The 16,285-nt window shown below is 46.9% G+C and overlaps 2 long non-coding RNA genes across 3 annotated transcripts; one reads left to right on the forward strand and one right to left on the reverse strand.

Moving 5' to 3' along the window:
- Positions 1 to 220: 220 nt before the first annotated feature.
- LOC144281774 (uncharacterized) lies at positions 221 to 9,052 on the reverse strand. The gene is made up of 3 exons (XR_013350171.1): positions 7,804 to 9,052; positions 4,178 to 6,267; positions 221 to 3,814 (listed from the first exon to the last, which is right to left on the reverse strand). It is a non-coding gene; the product is annotated as an uncharacterized LOC144281774 (long non-coding RNA).
- Positions 8,010 to 12,680, forward strand: LOC144281773 (uncharacterized). 2 transcript variants are annotated; one of them, XR_013350170.1, is made up of 2 exons: positions 8,010 to 8,096; positions 12,393 to 12,680. It is a non-coding gene; the product is annotated as an uncharacterized LOC144281773 (long non-coding RNA). The 2 variants fall into 2 exon arrangements; XR_013350169.1 differs by lacking the exon at positions 8,010 to 8,096 and adding an exon at positions 8,602 to 9,179.
- Positions 12,681 to 16,285: the final 3,605 nt, after the last annotated feature.

A 16,285-nucleotide genomic window follows, 5' to 3' on the forward strand; every position in this document is an offset into this window, starting at 1 on the left:
GATCTTGTTATTGTAACAGCAACAACACACAAAAAAAAAACTTTATGGGCTTTGATTGTGATTGCTTTGAATCTAAAGATCAATTTAGGTACAACAGACATCTTAACAATCTTGAGTTTTCCAATCTATAAACATAGTCTATCAGTCCATTCATTTTCAACACTGATTTATATTATTTTTTTAATTTTTTAATTTATTTATGATAGTCACAGAGAGAGAGAGAGAGAGAGAGAGAGGCAGAGACACAGGCAGAGGGAGAAGCAAGCTCCATGCACCGGGAGCCCAACGTGGGATTCGATCCCAGGTCTTCAGGATCGCGCCCTGGGCCAAAGGCAGGCGCCAAACCGCTGCGCCACCCAGGGATCCCTGATTTATTTTATTAAGTACAAAGATTTTTGCCTTTTTTCCTAAATATTTTTAAGTGTTTTGCGCTTTTTATGCTATTATAAATAAGTTTTCAAAATTTCCATTTTCCAATTGCTTACTGTTAATATACAGAAATACAATTAATTTCCTTATATCCAGCAAATATGTCAAATTCTCTCATTAGTTTGGTGGCTGTTTTAAGGATTCCTTAAGGTCCACAAATAAAAGCAGTTTTACTTCTTCCTTCCCAGTTTTTATTTCTTTTCTTGCCTTATTGCACTGGCTAGGATTTCCAGTACAATGTTGAATAGAAGAGATGAAAGCAAGTATCTTTGCCTTATTCCTGAAGTGGAGAAAAACATTCATTCTTTTTCGGCTAGTAAGTATAGTATTAACTGTAGGTCCATCACAGATGTCCTCTATCCCTTCTGTTCCTGGTTTGCTGAGGCGTTTTTTTATTTTTTATTTTTTATTTTTTTTAATTTTTTTTTTAATTTTTTTTTTATTTATTCATGATAGTCACACATAGAGAGAGAGGCAGAGACACAAGCAGAAGGAGAAGCAGGCTCCATGCACTGGAAGCCCAATGTGGGATTCGATCCTGGGTCTCCAGGATCGCGCCCTGGGCCAAAGGCAGGCACCAAACCGCTGCGGCGCCCAGGGATCCCTGAGGCGTTTTTTTAAAAAAATCATAAATAGGTGTTGGATTTTTCAAACGTACCTTTACTGCATCTATTCAGATTATGTTATTATTTTTCTTGATTCTGTTAATGTGATTAATTAAAATGATTGTTTTTTTAATGTTAAAATTTGCATTTCTAGAATAAACCATACTTGGTAATGATGTTTTTTTCACTTTTTTATATGTTGTTGCACTTGATTTGATAATATTCTCTTAAGGAGTTTGACATCTTTGTTTATGAGTGATATTAAACTATAATTTCCTTCTCTTGTAATGTCTTTGTCAGGTTTTGGCCTCAGAGGTGTGTTAGATTAAAGACAGCCACAAATTCTTTGCTACTTTCCATTGAGAAGTAGAGTCTCATTTGTTTCTTTTTGAATTTGTGCTGCCTTAATGACTTACTTGACCAACAGATGTGCCTTCCAAAGCTAGATGGTAAGAAGCTTTGAGCTTCCTCCCAGGCCTCTTGGACTGCTCACACTTAGAGCCCCAATCTGGCATGCAGGAAATGAGGCCACTGTGTTGTGAGGGAACCTACAACAACCAAGAAGCCATGTGGAGAGGGAGAGAAAGATTGCTCAGCCGGCTTCCAATTGTTAAAGCCCCCAGGCATTTGAGTCACCCCAGCCCAGCTGAGGCCCCCGATATTACAGAGCACAGGTAAGCCAACCCCACTGTGGCCTAAATCATGACATATAAAAATAATAGATTATTGTTTTAAGCCACTACATTTTGGGATAGTTGTACAAAAATAAATAACAGTAGAAGAATCAGGGTATGTTCCTTTTTCTTCTAGTTTCTGAAAGAGTTTGTGTACAATTAGTATTATTTATTTCTTAAATATTTGATAGAATTTACCAGCGAAACCATCTGGGTGGGAAATTTTTATATTATAAATTCAATTTCTTTAATAGATATAGAGCTATCCAGATTTTCTATTTTTTCTTACAGAGTAATCTATTAAAATGTCAATAAATCATATCATTTCCCTTATGAACACATCCAATGGCTGCTCCTTGCACTAAGAATAAAATCCAAAGTCTCCTCCATAACGTATAAGGCTTTTTGTGATTTGGCTCCTGCCTACTTTTCAGATCTTACCTGGAACCACATTCCTGATGTTTACAAGAAAGATGTCTTTCTTTCTTTCCAATTTTATTTGTTTGTTTTTTGTTTAAAGTAATCTCTGCACCCAATGCGGGGTTTGAAGTCACAACCCTGAAATCAAGAGTCTCGCACTCCCTGCAACTGAGCCAGCCAGGCGCCCCACAAGGATGATTTCTTAATGTCATTTGGATTTTAGCCCAAGTACCACCTTTCTTACAAGGTCTTTTTGTCTAACAAGTCGAAATCATCTCAATTGCTCTATATCTTATTATCCACTAAAAAATTTTATAGCATTTATCACTCTCTGACATTATTGTTTAGTTGACTCATTATTTCTAGATGGTTGCCACACTTTTCTAGAATTCCAGATCTTTGTGGCAGGATCTTATTTTTTTTTTTAAGATTTTATTTATTTATTCATGACAGACACACACAGAGAGAGAGGCAGAGACACAGGCAGAGGGAGAAGCAGGCTCCATGCAGGGAGCCCAATGCGGGACTCGATCCTGGGACTCCAGGACCATGCTCTAGGCTGAAGGCAGGAGCCAAACTGCGGAGCCACCCAGGAATCCCCTTGTTGGTCTTATTCACAGTTGTGTCCCTAGAGCCTGTGTAATACCTTGTCATAGAGGGTGATGAATACATATTTACTAAACTGGTGACTTGTCGTCCTGGAATCTCCAGTCCTGACCTGGCGTATGTGTTGAGAAAATGCTGGGAAGAGGGCTTGAAGAGTCTTGGCCTCTGTTCTGATTGGTCCCTGAAAATGGCCAGCATCAGGTTCAAGAATAGTTTCCAGTGTCCACACCTGGCCACAGGTTTTGTTTCTCCTACGAGGATCTGACTCCAGCCTGGTTGGTCTCCTCCATCACAGCAGCCACGAGGCAGCTTAGAGTCCATTTAGGAGAAAGGATCCAGGTATAGCCCCTGGGAGCAAAGACGTGGCTACGCTACATAGTTTTGGTTCACAAGTCCCTCCGTCTATATGTGTCTTGGAGAAAAACGACTTTCCTCTGCCTCTCATCTGACGCACCGCAGATGCTCCATCATTCCTGAATGAGGGTCCATTCCATGCCTCCGTTTCTATGGTTCGATCTTACCCCCATACCGTTGTTACAGATGAGGAAACTGAGACACAGAGACGCGAAATGACTCCACCAGTGTCACAGAGTAAGTTAGTGGAGACGCTGGAGCTCATAGATTTTGCCCTCGATTTATGATCCTACCAACGAGGGCATCAATTTCAGAGATTAACAGCTGCAAATGATGGCTTCAAGTCGGCTGCCCCAGCGGCTCTCCAAAGTGCATCTCCAATTCAGGTTTATCTTCATTAAGCAAGTAATTCATTACCGGGTGGTAAGCATTCACATCAGAGCAAGAATATTAAAAAAGTAATTATATTTTTCACAGTGCAGCTTTCTGGGTAAATTGTATGCAAATTGCTGTCTAAATCAGGTTGGCAGATCCCATGCAGGTCTTGGCGCTATTCCGGGGGGATATTTTGGAGGCTGGACTGTCCCCTTCCGCTCATCGCCGTGGGTGCCCAGCTCAGGGTCTTGCCAAAGAAGCCAAGGAAGGCTCGAAAAATATGAGCAATTATTATCTCTTAACTCCTTGGAGCCTCAGTTTTCTCATCTGTAAAATGGGCTCCTGCTGGGACTAAGTAAGGGAATGGAGAGAACAAGCTGTGATACCTGCCTGGAATGGACATGGGAGGCACAGGCCTTCAGGAAGTGGCAAGATAGCTTCAGGGAGGCCCGTGGGGTTGTATCAGTAAGTCCCTGGTACCTACAAGACCCAGAGAGAGGGTGAGAGCAGCTCTGGGGTGGCATGGTGGGGCACTGGTGAGGAATCAGGAGGCCTGGCTTCCTTCTCCTCCTAATACTGCCAGCAATTCACTGTGTGACCCCAAGTTCACAACTGTCCCCTTGGGCTTTGCTTCATACTCAGCCATAATTAAGCCCTGAAATAATGATCACCCAACAGGTGCACACACACACCCCCCACTCACATTGTACTGACCTCCCACCTCTAGGACTGAGAAGGTCCACGCTGGAGCAGGGCACTTAAAAAGGAAACACATCAATTCTCTCGGTTTACAGGTGAGAAAAGGCTCAGAGAAGGGTGTGAAGGATCCAAGGTCACATATCAGGTGAGTGATGGAGTCAGGACCAGAGTTCCAGGCCAGGGCAGCTCCAATACCTCCTCTGAATACCCAGCTGACAAATGGGCACTGTTAAGGCCTGTGTTGGAAACCGTCAAATGTAGTTTGCACATTTGGTATCATTTGTTTTTTCTCAGGGTTGGAATATACCCCTGGGATTTGATCTGGGGCAGGTGACTTCCTGTCTGAACTTCAGTGTCTCCATTTGTCCAATGAGGCCATTGGAGGAGATGCTTCATGAAGCCCCCCCGCATGAGACCTAGTAGGGAGGGCTTTAGTGACATCTTTGCCCTTCCCTCCATCTGAGAGAAGCCCTGGGAGTGCCCAGGGACCTAGAGGCAGAGTATCTGGGCCTGCCCAGGGGGTCTTGGTGCTAGGTCCCAGACTACCTGCCCGCACACTGGAAACGAACTGACGATGATGGTTTAGGAAGACAGAGGGTGCCCCTTGTTTTGGAGGAGCTGCTTAGGTACAGAGCCCTGGCAGCTCAGAGCCCCAGACCATAGGGCCAAGGTTACCCCAGAGACAGTCAAATGGGGCCACATAATCCCCCACAAATGTGGCTCCGAGGGGGCACAGAGCTCTGTTAGGGGCCATGGCCATGCCCAGAGCTACGTCCACTAAACACACAGCTGTATCCAAGTACACACCCAGGCTAGCACACACACCTGCACCCACCCGATGCTCAGACAGGAACAGGTGTCCACCCCGGCCTGGCCGGATATGGCTGCACCTGGTCACACCTGGTCACACCTTCGCACAGACCATAACTAAGCCCTGGGTAGTGGTCACCTAGCAGGGCGCACCAAGACATTTGGTGGCACCACAGCCACACTAGAGTACCAGTGACATCCAGGCACGGACCCCTCTGGGAGAACACATGCCTTCCCTCTGACCCAGCTCCTGTTCTCAGCCCTCCCCTGTGCAGACCCCGGATTCCACACTTGCGGGGCTCCTGAGGAGTCTTACCACGACCCCCCGACAGCAGGTTCTGGGCAGCATGCGCGAGTACCTGCTTTTGTCCCTGCCGAGACACACGCGCTGCTGCTCCACTCACACCTGTGAGGTCCTTCTGTTCTTACGTCTTCCTCAAGCATCATTTCAGAGCATCCGGGGCATCCAGGATTTTAGAGAACAGCCAAACCATAGCTCCTACCTTTTCTCCACCTAGACATCTCTGAGACACAGCCCAGCCCACCTCAGACTGAGCCAGTCAGGCCTTCTGCATCCTTCGCAGAGGCTGGGATGGGTGGGTTTAGGGCTGGTCATGGACTTCCCGAGCTTTCTCCAGGATGCAAAAATCCTCTCAGGCTTTGGGAAGCCTCTCAGCAGCTTTCCTCTGCTGTCAGCCTTTCTTCGACACACCTTTCTAGAAGAAGCTCAAGACTCCCCCTGAAGCCTTTCATGGCCGGGCCTGGCAGTAGGTCCCCCACTGGGTGCAGACACGGTCAGGCATTGACCCAGGAGCCCACGTTCACAATCTTGACTCCTGGGCCTGTCTCTTCTCTCAAGGCCTCGGTTTCTCCTTCTGCACCATGAGGGAAAGGGGCGGGGTAGGATGGGGAGCATAGTATTGAAGTGAGCTCGAAAGGCCACTCCAGTCCCATACTTCTTGTTCTCTGCTTTTCCCAAACCAGGGCTGGTGACTAAGGCACCCTGCACTGGGCCCCAGACACCTGTTCTAGCCTTTCTCCCCCGCTCCCGGCTGCCACCCCCAAGCCCCCAGCAAGGGCAGAGCAAAGCAGTGGAAAGAGCAGGGCCCTCTGAAGGAGAGGGAGGTGTGGGCAGCCGTTGTGCTTCTTGAGGACAGAGCTTGCAATTTGGATCTGCAGCTTCTTCTCCAAGGTGGGCCACGCAGGTCGCATAACAAGCATCTGCTAAAGCCACGTCAATGGACTCCCTCCTCCTTCCCAGGCAGGTAGACTTCTCTGAGCTTCCATGTCCTCTCCTGTGAGGCGGGGACAACCTGGTCACAGTGGGCTCGAGGACCCTGTGAGGCTGCGAGGAGGGCCTGGCCCAGCCCCTGGCCCCAGGAGTGTCCGGCAAGGGGCAGCCCACCCTCTTCCCCTCACTGGGGCGTGGGACTGCCCAGCTTGGGGAGGAAGGACGGGCCGCAGGAGCAGGACGGGGAGAGCACCAGAGAACTCTGGGCTGAGAGCTTGCTTCTTGGTCTCACTGGCCACCTCCAGCGCACCGCAAAGCCCTGAGCCTGCAGCCGGCTCGGTGGGGGGAGCAGAGGGTGGGGAGAGCAAGGAGAGAAACCCACTCAGTGGCTCGCCCACCGATACAAGGCCTCCGGGCCCCAAAGGCCCTTAGTCATGCAGCGGGCACCAGGGGAAGGGGTGCCCCCTGTTCAGCCCAGGCGGCCTTGGCAGGTACGAGCTGCCCACCGCCTCCCAGGGCGGCCTGAGCTGAGCTAAGCCCGTCTCCCTGGAGATCCCCTCCCTGGGTCCCCCTTGGCACCTGCTCCTTCTGCTTCCTGACAGCTCCAGGACCCACGGACCTACCTACCCCCAGCCTCCACCTCCTAGAGCTTCTTTACAGGCCACACGGCCACTCAGCTGTTGCTTCTACAGCCTGGACCCGAGTCTCCTCACCTGCTCAGACACATCCCTATGCATCTAGGCACATGCTCACCTGTGCGCACACACGCACGCACTCACACCGGGCCCCCTCCCAGGACCCAGGCCATCCCCGAAGGGCACACCAACCCTCACCCCCACAGAAGCTGCTGCCCTCCTCTCCCATCCTGCTGGCGCTGCCCTGGAAGACGAGCAGGGAAAGGTGGAGGGACCTAAGAGGACTCATCTCCCACTGGGAGCCCTTCCTCTTCCCCACCCCCTGCCTTCTGCCACTTTCCTATGTCAGGGCCATGCTGATGACACCAGAGAATCCATCAAATGCCACCCCCGTGTCAGGTCATGTCACAACATAATTAAAGCATTAGATCTTCGTGATGAAGCCGTTGCCATCAATTCTGAGAGTGACTGATCCAATCTACAGAAAGGGGAAATTTCTCTCCGCCCGCCACAACTGCCACAGCTGCCTTCCCCTCCCCGAGAAGGGAGCCAGCATTGCTTGTGAGAGTTAGGGCTCTGGACTCCAGGCTGAGCCACAGGGGAGGAGGGCCTGGCCTTGGGGTGCGTGCCCTTCCTGCCTCTGCGTGGGCTGGGGCTACTTCCGGCCCAGCCTCTGCACCTGCGATCTTGGGAATAGTGCTCCCACTTCTGCATTTCAGTGCTCCCTTCTATGAATGGGATGTGGGGCAGGCGACAGAGGGAAGGGAGGATGGGGACTCAACCTCTGAGGACCCACAGGAGCAGAAGAAGCAGGAGCACTGGGGTCAGAAGACTGATAGGCCTGAATCTTGACTAGCGGTGGAGCTGTGGTCAAGTGAGTTCTCACTTCTCCTGGCCCTCCCCTGGAGGAAGGGGAAAGTATTCCTGCCTCTGGAAGTTACAGTGAGGATTAAAGATGTTCCAACCTCTCAGTGACCCCTTTGGACCAAGGCATTGGTGAAGGAACTGGATTGAAGCCTGGTCTTCTTTGCTCTGGACCCCAAAGCGTGGGCGCAAAGAATATGGGGCTTGAGGTGATGGAGGGGGATCACAGGCGCCAGCTCTGTTGCTTCTCAGATAACATCACCATCCGGAAGTTGGAACAGGAGCCAGGTTCTTGGAAACAGAGGGTCGGGGATGACACAAGGGAGAGGGAGAGTGAGAGGTGTGGAGGGATGGAGGCCATCACTTGACGGTTGGCACGTCGGGAGAAGGGTAGGTAAGAACCAAGCAAGGGGCCAAAGCCTTGGGTAGGGGCAAGGGTAGAAGCAGGGAGACCAGTGTGAGGCCACTGCAGTGATCTGGGCAAGACATGAGGGTGGCTCTACCTAGTCTGAGCAGGAGTTGAGGGGTGATTCCAAAGTCTCGGGGCTGAGCAACTGGAAGAGTTACCACTGGTGGAGATCTTCCCCATGGACCAAGTTTGAGTAGACGATGGGAGCAGAAGGGTGGAGGTGGCAATCAGGAGTTTGTTTAAAGCCCTAACTGACATCCCGGTGGAAATGTTGAGCAAGCAGGTGGATACGCCTATCTGGAGTTCAGGGCAAAGATTCTGACCAAGGATTTGAGGCTTGGGGGACACCTGGGTGGCTCAGTGGTTCAGCATCTGCCTTTGGCTCAGGTCATGATCCTGGGGTCCTGGGATTGAGTCCCACATCGGGCTTCCCACAGGGAGCCTGCTTCTCCCTCTACCTGTGTCTCTGCCTCTCTCTGTGTGTCTCGTGAATAAATAAATAAAATCTTAAAAAGGAAAAAAAAAGATTTGAGACTTGAGAGTGGTCAGCAAGTAAGTGGCGTCTAACGCCTGGAGCTTGGAGGAGGTCTCTTGGGAAATGAGGTTGGGCGAAAAGAAGAGGTATAAGGATGAAGCCCGGAGCACTGCAACACGAAGAAGCTGGGGAGATGGGGGAAACCAACACTGGAGACAGAGCAGGGGAGGTCAGGAAGGGGAGGGAAAAGCCAAGCCAGGATGGTACCCAAGAAGATGAATGAAGAAAGTGTCTTAGAAGGATTATGTGATCATTGGCATCAGAGTTACATCAGCTCCAGGGAGATGAAGACCCAGGAGTGGCCAATGGCAATGTAGAGGGAATGTTTGTTGGATGAATAAACAGGGAATAAGCCAAAATTCCATCAATAGAACCATGAAGTCCAACGGGTTCTGGAATGGGACCTGACCTCGTGAACAGCAAATGAGACGATACCAGCTAAGCCCAGCCAGCACAATTGGGGTCAAGCATCAAAAGGCCAGGTGGGATTGGTCCTGGGAACTGGAAGGAGACCCACTTCAGGTGGAACCCAGGTTCTATTAGACCCCATGAAAAGAAGATCTCCTTACTTCTGAAGGGCTCCTCTGGGCCATCTGGGTTTTGAGTTTCTGGTTTCTGACCTCAGGTCTTAATTCTCTTGTTTTGGGTATCACCCTGTGGATATGACCCTTGAGGTCTGCTTAAACTGACTCTTCAAGGCAGCCATCCATACAGGTTCCTACAGGGGGGCTGCAGACTCCCATGGAGCTCCTGGGCAGGATCCCAGACACCTCTGCCTTGTTCTGAACCTGCTCCCAGCCAGTCCTATTCTACTCCTTATTCCTTTGTTTGAGGTCTGTCTGGGCCACATAACAAACTCCTCTACTTTAAACAACTTTACCCAACAGACCCAGTGTAGCCAGCCCCTTCAGACTCCGTCCCCAGGCTCCAAATCACACCATAGTTGAATCTGAGAGTCGTTTTCCCAACTACGCCCTTGGCTCAACTTGATGAGGAGCTAGTTTCCCTCTTGGCTGCTAGGCCTGTCCTCTCAGTTCTGGGGCCCTCCTGTCCCCACCCCTTGAGCGGCATGAGCACTCAGCTGAACCCCACCCCTGGAGCAGAAGACAGATGGTACTTGTTCTAACGGGGGAAAAACAATAACAGTGGGAGGAAGAATGGGGGAAGGATTGATTCTAGCCCAGGGCCTCTGAGGCCACATGGTCCAGGCAGGTTTTGTGGGTGGGTTTTGGACAAATGCTGGTATCGCTGGGGACAAGGGGAAGCCAGATGGAGGGGTCTGCATGGGCAAAAAGCACATGGAGGGGTTAGCATGGGCAAAAGCACAAGATCTGAGGGAATGGTCCACTTGGGGGAAAAGATATAATGAGATGCCCCCCATAGTGGAGATGGGTGCCCAGGGAGAGGAGGCTGGAAGAGCAGTGGGTTATCACACCAGCTCCAGTCTGGTGTGAGTCCTCAGATGCTTCCAAAGCCTGCCCTGGGACTGATCAAATGCCTCCTAAACATCCTGCTAGCTGCTCAGCTCTGATGACCTAGCACCTTCCATCCAGGAGACACCCAGGTCAGTCTCCAAAGGCCCTGCCAGGTCTCTTGGAATCAGAGTGGAAGTTGAGTCTCTGAATAACTGCTAACTTACCATGCCAGCATCTTCCCTTGAGCCTAGAGTTGGGGTCTCAGAGGTTTAAAGAAAGAGATTGAAAGCATCATCTTAAAGATGATCTTGGAAGAAAAGTCGTGTAGAGGGAGAAGTAGAAAGTCAAGACACCTGGATTCTCCTGTCTGAAGACTGGAGTGAGGAAGGGGAGTCATTAATGGGCCCGGACTTGAGGGGAAAGGACACAAAGGACTATGGGTCACAGAATCGGGATTGGGATGGACCTTCCTGGCACCTAGTCCACTGCTGTGCAAGGCAGGAGGCCCTCCTCATCACCCTTGCCCAGGGGCTGTCCAGCCTCCATGTGGGCACCTCCTCTGATGGAGCTCTCACTCCTTCCTAAGGTAGCCATTCATCCTGGCACAGCTCTGAGTTTTCCTAAGTCTTCTGCAGTTCCACTCAAGGTCAAGTTCCACACTCTGAGACTCCACAGAAACAGCTCCATTTCCCCCTTTGTGAGACAGCATTGCAGCAATTGGAAAATGGAGAGCCCGATGCCTGCCTCCTGAGGACTTTCTTTCTCAAGAGGTCTCTGAGCCAGCTCCGGGGCCATCCCTTGGGCTTGCAGTAGAGTCCTGCCTCTTGGGTCACTCTCTGGAGGGATGTACAGAGCTGTGTCTGTGGCAGTGCGTGTGCCCAGATGCTCTTGTGAATTGTACTGCATGCACACTTGTGGCTGAGGGTTTGCAGGGATGCAGACCGGCTCTGTGTCTGTGTGTGAGGAAAAGCATCACTTCCTCCATGCCTGGGCTGTGGCCACGGGTAAGCACATGAACATGCATGCGTGTCTCTGACTGTGGTTGCGTGTGGGTAGGAGTGCTCCCGATGGTCTGTCAGTGAAGGCTGCGTGTATGTGACTAACTGTGATCACAAGTGTGAATCTGCACATGAAGGGCTTGCTAGGGCTGTACATGGACGTGACCCGCCAGGAATGCGTAGGTCCTGTTACTCTGGTTAGGTTGTTTCTGAGTATCTGGTTGTGACTGAAGAGCATGTGTGTGCAGGTCGTGATCTCAGGCATACACGAGACTGTATTTGTGACAGATTGTAATTTATTGTAAGAGACGGGCCAAGGCTGTGAGTGTGCAAGAAGTGGTTCCCCGGGTGCCTGTGTAACTGTGCCTGAGGATGTGGTTATGTTTGCATGCTTGGATGCACCAGTGTGGCTGTGTGTCAGCGTTGATGGCTGTGTGTGTGGCTGTGGCTCTGTGTGTGATGCAATGTGTGTTTGTGACTCTATTCTGTGTGTGTGTGTGTGTGTGTGTGTGTGTGTGTGAATGGCTGCGGCTAAGTATAAATGAAGGTGCCTGTGTGTGGAGGTGGAGGTGGAAAGGGTGAGGACAATGCAGGATAAAAAGGGGACTTGCTCGAAAAGGTCTCCCCAACCCCATTTTAATCAGAAACGGAGCAGCTGTTAGTCTGAATAGACACTGCACAACGGCAGACGTCTTAATCTCTTCTGCATTGTGATTCACTCGGCGAAGCCCTATTACTCAGCTTTTGATAGGAGCTTACTTGTCTCAAGTGTTTTCATTATTGCCCTAATACTATCTATTAACATACTGGAGGGAGCTCGCTGCTGTCTGGAGCTGGCATCACTGGGCTTTTAAAGATTATGGGCCTTGCAAATACATAACATTTTACTGCCTTGCAGACGTAATTCATTGGGAGAAAAAAAAAGGCTCACGTAAATAGATAGGTAAATAGATAACTGAGTAGGGGAGAGAGGGCGCTGGAGGGAGAAGGAGAATCTATGATCCAAACACGGCTGTCATCTCCAGCTCAAATAATTGTCTTCTGGGAGGAAGGGCCAGACAGACATTGTCTCATTTGGGGCAACTGTAGCCTCAAATCCTTCATCTCTGGGTATCCTGGGGTGGGGGTATGCCTGGGGCCCTGGCACACAGTAAGACCCTGGGCTTCTCTGAGGGATGCCCCATGGTTGTGGTACAGACTGGGGCAAGATGCAGGGAAGCGCATGATGGGAAGATCCTGGGATTCGGTGTCAGGCGGTATAGGGTCAAACCCCAGTAGTGCTGCTGATTTGCAGGATGACCTTTGTTCCCATCTCCATGCCTTGTTTCTGAAGCTGCAAAGCGAGAAGTCTGAACTAGATTCAAAGCCAGTTTCAAAGGTCTCCATCCTAGACTCAGCTGGTGCTTGAACAAAAACGGTCAGCATTAACTCATCAACCTGGATTCCTGAGGAAGAAGAGCGCCAGCACCGGCACCATCTCAGAAATGGCAAACAGCAAAACGATCGTCTGGTCCAACCACCACTTCTCTTCCACATTCCCGCCATGTGAGTGCACACCTACGGGATAAGAATCCCACTACTTTCTTTTTCTTTTTATTAAATGAACATACTTTCAACTCTGGCTTTTTTGTGTAGTTCAAGACAATGTTTGAAGTACATATGAACCCTTCCCTTCGTCAAATTTCACTGAAATAATAGAAAAACACATAAAAAGAACACATTCATATCTGCTGAAGAAAATGAGAAATTATGCCTCCAGTAGAACAGAAAAATTTGAAGACCTTCTAGAAGACAAAAAGCAGATAGAATCCAATTTATGGAGAAAACCAGAATTGTTAGGGGTGTATTGATGGCCTAGTCAGTTAAGTGGCTGCCTTCAGCTCAGGTTGTGATCCCAGGGTCCACGTTGGGCTCCCTGCTCAGTGGGGAGCCTACTTCACCCTCTCCCTTTACCCCTCCCCCTGCTTGTACTCTCTTGTTCTCTCTCAAATTAATAAATAAAATCTTAAGAAAGAAATAAAAAACTAGCATGGTTAAATCAACACAGAAGGAATGACTAAAAAGATGTAAGCTGTTCTTTCCAACAAAACCTTAGGAAGACTCCTAGCATAGGGAGTGGGGGGGGGGGGTAAGCAACAGTGCAAGCAACAGGCAAAGAGCTGTTGAGTAAACAAACAACCAGCAGCTCCTTTCTCTCCCAGTGTATACAGAATGATTGGCTGTGGCTTTTGCTTCTGGTGGATTGCCTCCTAAACAAAATGAAAGATCTACCTTAGGAGGTATGATAAACTGACACATTGGTGTCCATGAACCACGCCTCTTGGTATTCACATCCTTGTGGAGTTCCCTACACATTGGCTTTGGACTTGGCAATGTAACCTGCTTTGGTCTATGGGACATTAGCAAGCCCACTGCAATCACTGGGGCTTGTCTGCTTAGAATACTCCCCTGTTGGAATGGCACCACCATTCTGTAAGAAAGTCCACTCTATTCTGGAGAAAGGGGAATAAAAATCCATGTGGAGACACAGCCCACCTGGTGGAGAAACTAGGTGTTTTAGCAGACAGCCAGCACCAAGATTCCAGACATGAAAGTGAAGCCTTCTTGGGCCTTCCAACACAGCCCAGCAGCCTGCTGAATGTAACAACATGAGTGGGTCTAGCCAATGCCATATGGACTAAAAGAACGAACCCAGGAAACCCATACAATCACAAGAAATAACAAATTATTCTTTTAAGACATTAAGTCATGGAGTGTTTTGTTAGGCAGCACTAAATAACTGATACAGGAGAAATGACTATGTACGTTTTGAGACCAGTGGAGAACAGAACTAAATGTTTGCACTGGACGTAGTAAGGGGAAAAGAAGGAAAAGCCAATGCAGCAGTCCTGCTCAGCAAAGAAATATATTAAAGTACTTCACACACACAATAAAGTCTTTCTTGCTTCAGTAATCATGACAGTCCCCCAGCCTGCCTATGTGTGGTTCCCTCATTCTTTCTAAAAGGACTCCTACAGTGAGCAGCCCCTCCTGCTCTTTCATTGACACAAAGCTGCAGACAGCCTCTTTTCCGGGAGAAAGTCTGTCCTGAGAGCATGCCTACACAGCCATGAAAGAAACTCATGGCAGAGTCCTGAATACATTTGTCAACCTAATTTTAAATTTATAAATCTGAAATGATCATCTTGGATCATCTTTGAAGCAAACCAAGAGAATGAGAAAGAACAAGATGAAAAACCAAAATAATTCATCCTAGAGGAAATAGAGACAATGTAGAAACAGAGAGGAACTTTAAAAGAATTCTAGGTTGAATCTTCAGAGAGATCCAAAAGAAATTTGCTCTTATAAAATAAGATTACTAGGAACAAACTGAGGGTCACTGGAGGGGAAGTGGGTGGGAGGATAGGGTAACTGGGTGATGGGCATTCAGGAGGGCATGTGATGTGATGAGCACTGGGTGTTATATGCAGCTGATAAATAATTGAACTCCACATCTGAAACTAATGCTGTACTATATGTTGGCTAACTGCATTTAAAAAAAATAAATTAAATAGAGAATATTTCTATGGAAAAGAAGCAATCAAATAAAAGGACATTATCCTTGAAAATTAAAAACATGGGATGCTTGGGTGGCTCAAGTCATGATCCCAGGCTCCTGGGATCAAGTCCCACACTGGGCTCCCTGCATGGACCCTGCTTCTCCCTCTGCCTGTGTCTCTGCCTCTGTGTGTGTGTGTCTCATGAATAAATAAAGAAAATCTTTTAAAAAAAGAAAGTTAAAAATATAAAAATAAAATCAAGGAAATCCCCTAGAAAATGGAATGAAAACATGAAGACATACAAAATATGAGAAAATAAATGACCTAGTACTTATAAACTTTCTAGACCAAGATAACAGAGACTGGAGGTGTTGAAATAATTAAAGATGTAATTTTAAAATATTTTCTAGAGCTACAGAAAGAGCTGAGTCCTCAAACTAGAAAAAGACTCACCAAGTAGTAAGCAGAAAACACTAAAAAGATACACATCCTGGTGGCATTTCTAAATCACAAAATGAAAAAAAAATACTCAATGTTTCTGGATTATCTTTCTGGAACCTAAAATTCCATACCAGCCAAATTATCAAGCATGAAAATAAATCCAAGATATTTTCTGATAATAAAAGAACAAAGAAAATGTACTATTCATTCACTCCTTATGAAGAAATAATGATGTACTACAGAAAGACAAGGAATTCAAAAAGGAGAATGTCATGGATTTTTAAATGTTTTAAAGAAAGGAAACCAGTAAATGCCAAGAAGCTAAAAAATTAATGAAAACAAATCTATAAAACTTCAATTTTAAAGAAATGATTTATTTTAAAAGTGTCAAAATAAAGTAAAATAATAATAGCTGGAACTAAAGTTTCAACAAAATATGAAAGATAGGAGGAGGTCTAAGAGACTTGAATGAAAAAGCACTTAAATAAGTTTATAAAAAATTAAGAGGACAAAAAAAAAAATAGAAATAGTACATATAACTTTCCAAAAAATAGAAATAAGAAAACTTAATCAAACAAACAGAAAGTGGGGAGACATCCAAACATACCAAAATCACAATAATTGTGAATGGGCTAAACTATCTTATTTAATGACAGAGACTTTCAGAATGGGTGAAAGAAATCTCAACAACATAATACACATAAATGTGTATACACACATATCCACACATCATACAATTATTTTAAAGAACTGCATTTAAAACAATACAATACAAAAAGATTAAAAGTAGAATGAAAATGAATATATGCTAACAAAACAAAACAAAAGCATAAAATATTAGTATTAGATTTAATAGAATTCAAAATAAAACAGCTATAAAAGGTACAACCTACCAAGAAGGTATGACAATCAAATAAATTTTGTACTTAAACAACTGAGTACCGAAATTTAGAAAGAAAAGTTAAAACTACAAAGAGAAATTGTTGAACTTGTAAGGATATTTGATTTTTACATGCCTCTTCAAAAGCTGATAGATCCGGTAAACAAAAGAAGTAAAGCTATAGGAGAATTGGAACAATATAATTTAAAAGTTTGATTTGAGATTTATATAAGAAATTTGCCAAACTGAGAATACACTTTTACATGTTCTTTTTTAATATCTGTGGTACACACAAAAATTGGCTATCCATTAAAGTTGGCAAGAAGAAAAATCTTAATTCCAAAAAACGGAAATCATATAGGCTAC

This window comes from Canis aureus, chromosome 13 (genome assembly GCF_053574225.1).
Source record: "Canis aureus isolate CA01 chromosome 13, VMU_Caureus_v.1.0, whole genome shotgun sequence".
NCBI lineage: Eukaryota > Metazoa > Chordata > Mammalia > Carnivora > Canidae > Canis > Canis aureus.